At 40.7% G+C, this 6,976-nt stretch overlaps 1 long non-coding RNA gene across 1 annotated transcript; it reads left to right on the top strand.

Moving 5' to 3' along the window:
* The first annotated feature begins 1,491 nt into the window (after positions 1 to 1,491).
* Positions 1,492 to 5,947, top strand: LOC103221222 (uncharacterized). The gene is made up of 4 exons (XR_005237260.2): positions 1,492 to 1,929; positions 2,220 to 2,270; positions 4,593 to 4,701; positions 5,632 to 5,947. It is a non-coding gene; the product is annotated as an uncharacterized lncRNA (long non-coding RNA).
* Positions 5,948 to 6,976: the final 1,029 nt, after the last annotated feature.

The raw sequence follows: 6,976 nt of genomic DNA, 5'->3' as shown, positions 1-6,976 counted from the left end.
GAGCATTGAGATCCAACATTTAGCCTTTCTAAAATGAATTTTAGATAGTCTTTTCCTGGAACATTCTCTTAAGGATTGCTTTGATAGTTATATGGAAAAAAGGTATAATGCTACTGACTTAAACAGAAGATAGGTTAAAAATCTGAAGCGTCATTATATCTTTTAGCAGGCAAGCTCACAAATGGAGTGTTTGCAAATGGAATTTACTGATTGAAATGGGTAAGAAACATTGATAACTTTAGTATCAGAGAATGCTCTGGTATAAAAAGCTAGGCTACCTCTTAGGGAAGTTACATGTTTCAACCTTGAGCAGGGTCATCCAGCCTCTTCCAAGGCCACATGGTGGCTGATGCAGAAGGGACAGGTCATTTCCAGCTCACTCACACATTATACCAAGAAGATACTGCATTTATTCATCAACTAAAAATAATCAGTAATAACATGTCATTAAAAAATAGCAGTGAAACACCAAGCAATAAAGAAAAAGCGATCTTTATGTTCAAAGCATAAGACATGATAAAAGTCATAAATTGCTAAACTTATGTAGTAGCCATTAAAAAAATTATCTGTCACAGCAGAAACCAATTTTTCCACCATGCAAAATGTGACATCATCTCTAAAGGCCCCTGCTACGAGAGGCATTTGCCAGTATTGTGGGTGTATTCTTAAAGGCTAATTAAAAATTTTCGGCCCTTAGATTTCAACACTACAGTTTTGCTACAGCAAAGTGAAATGGGGAAACTTAAGTCTGATGGGCTATGCCAGATGCCAAGGGTCAAAATTCCGGGCTCTCTTATAATCCAAATGACACATACAATATTTATTACAGAGCAGCAGGAGTTCATTATTTCATCAATAGGCTGAGGGATTAGATGATTTTTTTTTCAATTGAATAACTGGTCTACAATAATGGAATTCCATATCAGGTGTGGAATAAGCCAGTGGTCTGTTCTTTTGTACCTCCAGTTAGTGCAGTAAACAAGGTGCCAGAATGATGGGCTGAACAGGATGGAAAGAGCATGCCTTTTAATGGTTTCCAATAGTGGTTTTGATAGTTACTTGAGATCATAAAGTAAACATTAAAAGGACTACCTTTGCCAGATTTCATGTGCTTAGGTGACTAGAATGTATAGCTGTGGCAAAGAAAAAAAAAATTAAGGCACCTGTAAGGGGGCGGCTCTGTTTCTTTCTTCAGAGTAATGTTAACATTTTCTCCATATTTCCTGAATAATTTGCCCTTAAAAAGCTAGGAATGTTGACTCCTACAAATACAATTGGAGTGGATGCTGTGTATAAATTCAGGATGCCCTGGTACCTTCAGACTCTCCCAAGAAGCAGGGGAGATACTAAAAATATTTAACAGCTAGTAAGGTACAAAATGACCAATCGAATTGAATCCTGGCCAGGATGCTTTACCTGCAGGCAGAATGTAAGCCCTGCCAGGCCTTCTGTTGAGACATCTTGGGATTTGGCGGTCTTCATCTCTGAACCCACCGATGTTGGGAGAATGCTCAGATGACTCTGAATCTGGGAATTACCCCAGAGTTGCATGTTCGTTTCCTGCATATTTTTGTATTGTGGGTTAAAAAAGCATGAATGGCATGGCATGTTAGTAAGAACTCTGGATGAAATGGCCAAAAAATTTGCATTCATGTCCCAACTCTGCTACTTGACAACTGCATGACTGTGGATAGTACACATGCTCTCCCACTTAACCATAGAATGAAGGAATTGGATGAAAATTCTCTTTTGCTCCACGGTTCACTTCAGCTTCACACTTATGCTTGCTCGGAGATAATTAATAAAACCTTCCAGCTTTTTGAATTGTGAAAGTGCATACTCTCCTGCCAGTGGAAATTTCTGATTGTTACACAGTCTCACCCCAGAGATGGACTTGCTTTACCTTCACGAGATCCATATTTCTGTGGGGTGAGTACTATTAGCTAAAAAATTTGTCGAGTGTTCAGTGTTCTCTTCTATCTTACAATCTTCCATATCATGTCCCATGAAATTGGCACAGTTTCTTAAGTGGGAAACATTACATGTGTAGGCTTTAGACCATGCCTCTGAAGGAGAAATGCCACATGGGCAGAAAGTTTTGAAGCAAGTGTACTGGAGTGAATTGTTGATCTCCTTCCTGTACTGCCAACCTTATTATGCACATTTCGGAAGAGGAATCAGTTGACTAATTATGTCACTTTTCTTGTGTTTCTTAAAAGTCATTGAGTACAGAAGAACTGGCCTGGATCTATCCATTACTCTAAGCAGTGGTAAGCAAAGACTTCTATCTACATCTACTTATAGTGTCTGCCCAATTGCCCTGATGGCCAGCCCTGCTCCAACCGTGCTCCACCAACCCTGCTCCTTCTTGCTACTGCTTTTTACTGCGGGTTAAAAATGTCCATTGCCTGACAATTGTAGTGAGGGAGAAAAACTGTTCCTGCCTTCATCACATGTGGGTAGGTGGACAGGGGTTTGCTTGCCAAGTCCAAATCTTTGTGTGGGGTAAATTACTTCTTACTCTGATCGTAAAATAAGCATCTGACATTTCCTGCAAATGCTCTATTTCTTAATACAGAGTTAACCTGCCAAAAACATTGTGTTTATAATCTAAATATTTGGATCATAAGCCAAAAGGGTGGGGGAGTCTGTCTTCCTCCATATTTTGCACAGTGATGTGTCCAAAAATGTTAATTATGATAATAATAAATAATCAAAAAAGAATATGTTGGGGGGAAAGTGTGAGGAGTCAGGAATGCTAAATTGCATTAGTTATGAGAATTATTTACAGGAGAAAAATGAAAAGATGCCTTTGGATTGCCCATCCCACTGCAGACTAGGAAGTTTTTGTACCCACAAGACATGCTTCATTCTGGGACAGGTGAAAGTGTCGTAAAGACTGATGCCAGGGTATTGGCTGGAACACCACTCACAAGGTGTGAAGCTTCCTGAGGGTCTAGTGGGGATTATGTTTTGTCTGGGAACAGGTTGAAAACCCAGAGCACTGTCTCTGGAGTCAGACAGACTTGGGTTTGGGTCAAGATTCTAACAGTTCTAAGCGGCCTCTCCTAGCCCATTTCCTCATCTCTGTTACAGGGTTAATAAAGGCTTCTGTGTCAAAGCGCTCGTATGAGCGTTGAATGAGATTGTATGTGGAAAGTACTTGGCATGGTACTTGCATGCAGAAGTACTCAACAAATGTAATGATGGTGGCGAGGCTCACTGGAATCTCCCTCCTTTAATTGACAGCTGCGCTGGGCCTTCCCTGATGCTCAGGACCCGGTGCCCGGGGCATGCCTTCTGTTGTACCTTCACTCCTGCAGAGGCATGCCTGTTTCTTTCGTGGACCATATGTCTCTTTTTCTGAGACAGCCTCAGCTTCGAATATTCTGATCCATTGTTTCCATAAAACAGTGAAATAACAGAGAAGCCCAGTATTTGATATATAGTAACTGAATGATTCAGGTCAATAATACAATAAAAACATGTGTCACCAAAAAATGAGTCACAGGCTGAAGAATTTATGCATTAATGAGGACACATGTGTGCATGCTAGCCCATATTCCATACAATTACATGTGTGAATGTGCTGTTGTTTTAGCTGTGAAGGTGAAGAATGTTATACTTTTAAAATCTTGCCACATTAGGGGCAATGCAGAGGCGATGGACTGTAATTGGGGGGAGAAACAGTGACTATTCCTACTATGCACTTGGGGAATTTAAAATAAGTTGAAAATTGTTTCAGAGGGTCAGAATTATTTTCCTTAAAATTTTAATTTAATGTTATTTTAACATCAAAACAAATGTAGAATGATTGCTAAAATTTGATTGGATAAGACATTTTGTAAGAATTCACAAAATCACACCAAATTTAATCTTGAAACTGTGTCTAAGACTTTTTATTTGGGAATTATGATTAACATATTGCTAATCAAAATTCCTGAAGCAGAGGCCTTTGTCTATACTGAAGACTTAAAGGAGAGTGAGATGTATTTATCTGAGATGATGGCCACAAAGCCCAAGTGACTTGCATTTGATAGAATGATAATGGAGTAGCATTCTTAAGCCTGTGATTAATTGCAACAAGCCTTGGAAAGCTACTTGAAAATCTATGCTTTGTTTATAGTATTTATTTCTTTGATTCAAGAATTGTTCCAATTGCGAAACTCTCCTAGGGCACATGTTCAAATGATTAATATATTATTTATATGGAAAATAAACCTAGAATAATAACTAAACTAAAAGCAAATAGTTGCCTTAGTACCAACCTATGGCACAAGAACAACTAGGATAAAAAGAAGATGCTTTGTGTTCTTAACTTTGTGTTCATACATGGTGAGGTATCCTCAGAATTTTGTATTATGGTACCCCTCTGGGGGCTGAGATAGAAAGTTCCCTAATGATGGAGACTAACAATCCTTAGTAGCAATGGAAGAGACTGGGTGTTTTATACATATATGGTCATGATTTGGAAACTTGTGAGGAAGGCCAAAGTGGATTGGGTGTGGTCTCAGTGTAGCACAATGGAATCTGGTGGCTTAAACCTAGCTGTCCACATTTCACTATCTGAAGAGCAGAAAATGTGTTAACAGAAGCCTGGTGAGCAGAGGAGACTGAAGATGGAGAGAGAGCCTGGACCTCAACATGGGCATTTGGAGCCATTTGGCAGCATTAGGCTGTGACCGCTTGGAGAACCGAAAGGTAAGATCTTCTGATTAGCTCCTCTTTTTCCGAGTTCGTGTTTGCAAAGCACTTTCTAACTATAAAAGTTTCCTATTTAAGTTTTCAAATAGGGAGAATCTGCACTGACCAATGTTGGGTGTATTCATCAACTTGGTTTTAGTTGTCAGTGTAAATTAACTCACTGTCTGGGTAGAGGGGAAAATGAAATGACTTACTCTGTGCCAAGGAGAAACAGTGAAAAACAGACCTCAGAAGGCTTGGAACTCAGGCCTGCTCTATCACTTTCTCTATCTCTAACTTGCTTTCATTAGCTTGTAGAAGCTTGAGAGACGCACAGACACATCTTGCAACATCTTCTGGCTTCTCGATGTGCAAACGTTTATGTGACTGTGGGAGCCATGTGTGTATGCATGCTGGGATACCCCCCATCTCCTCCTCCCTGGCAGTGTCCCTGCTCTCTTTAGGTCCTCATGAGCTGCCTCCGTTCCCATCCATGGATGCTGTGTGCAGAAGTGGGCCACTGGCCCTGGGCTCCACAGCTGGCTTTGAGCTCTGATCTCTGCATTTATTTCACTCTGTAATCTCAGTCCCAGCAGACCTCTCATCTTCCTGGGTGATTGAGTATAGATTCTAGTTTTATTCTTTTAACACTTTTATTTACTGATGAAGGAAATTCCTAATTTATTTTCTATTGGGGAAAAAATATGGACAAACCCTATAAAACCAGAAGATTGGCAACTACTGCCATTTTGAATCCCAGTTCTACAGAGTTTGGAGAATTATTAAATTTTTCTAGTTAAAAGAGACCTTAGAGGTCTTCTAGGCCAATGAGAACAAAAAAAAATACATTTTATATTGCAAAATGCACACACATCCACCCACCAACACAAACAAATATTCGTACACATACACACAACTGAAATAATTTTTTTTTTTTTTTTTTTTAAGATGGAGTCTTGCTCTATCGCCCAGGCTGGAGTGCGGTGGCAGGATCTCGGCTCATTGCAAGCTCCACCTCCCGAGTTCACACCATTCTCCCACCTCAGCCTCCCGAGTAGCTGGGACTACAGGAGCACACCACCACACCTGGCTAGTTTTGTTTTTGTATTTTTAGTGGAGATGGAGTTTCATCGTGTAAGCCAGGATGGTCTCCATCTCCTGACCTCGTGATCCGCCTGCCTCGGCCTCCCAAAGTGCTGGGATTACAGGTGCGAGCCACTGCACCCGGCCAATCAAAGTTTTTAATGAAATAAACTGCTTACTGCAGTTATTACTTATATTGATATTTTCTATTCTATTTCGTGAAAACGACTACTGGTCACTAAACAATTAAGTTGGTTTTAGAGTCACCTAATTGTGTGTGTTGGGGGTGGACTTGCTGTGTTTAACCCTTAACCTCTGCTTGAGTCCATCTCCTAATTCCTCTCTTCTTCCAGTTGTAGGAGCAGGGACCAAATGCGACTTATCCACCTTATCTGTCACTGAACTGGGGCGTTATGATGACTAATGCAGAAGGGACACAAAGTAAGCTAGGAAGGCTGGCATGAAAACAGAGAAATGGAATAAGTGCCTGAGAGCAGAAACAAACTTGGTAGGCAGTAATGCAGCCTCAGGCAGGGCTGGCAAGAATGTTTTGAGCATCCTTTAGAGATCTTCAATGCTGTCAGTTTTCTACATGTCATTGAGCTCCAATTCCCTTATCCTGGGCACAGTAGAGCCTCCTCTGAGAGAAACTAATGTTGCTAACTGAAGGTCATGGCCAAAATCATGGTGTGCACACACCCCCAGGGTCACATTCTTTCTGATTCAGTGATAATTATACTAAAATAATAATAGAAATAACTGCTTTCTTTTTCTTTCTTTCTTTCTTTCTTTCTTTCTTTCTTTCTTTCTTTCTTTCTTTCTTTTTCTCTTTCTCTCTTTCTCTCTCTCTTTCTTTCTTTCTCTTTCTTTCTTCTTTCTTTTCTTTTCTTTTCTCTTTTCTTTTCTTTTCTTCTCTTCTCTTTTCTTTTCTGACTGAGTCTCGCTGTGTGCCCAGGCTGGAGTACAGTGGCACGATTTCGGCTCACTGCAAGCTCCGCCTCCCGGGTTCACACCATTCTCCTGCCTCAGCCTCCCGAGTAGCTGGGACTACAGGCGCCCGCCACCATGCCCGGCTAATTTTTTTTTTTTTTTTTGTATTTTTAGTAGAGACGGGATTTCACCGTGTTAGCCAGGATGGTCTCGATCTCCTGACCTCGTGATCCGCCTGCCTCGGCCTCCCAAAATGCTGGGATTACAGGCGTGACATCAT

Source organism: Chlorocebus sabaeus, chromosome 15 (assembly GCF_047675955.1).
Source record: "Chlorocebus sabaeus isolate Y175 chromosome 15, mChlSab1.0.hap1, whole genome shotgun sequence".
In the NCBI taxonomy this organism is placed as follows: domain Eukaryota; kingdom Metazoa; phylum Chordata; class Mammalia; order Primates; family Cercopithecidae; genus Chlorocebus; species Chlorocebus sabaeus.
Note: the sequence above shows the minus strand (reverse complement) of the source record. Positions and strands in the feature narration are given on the sequence as shown.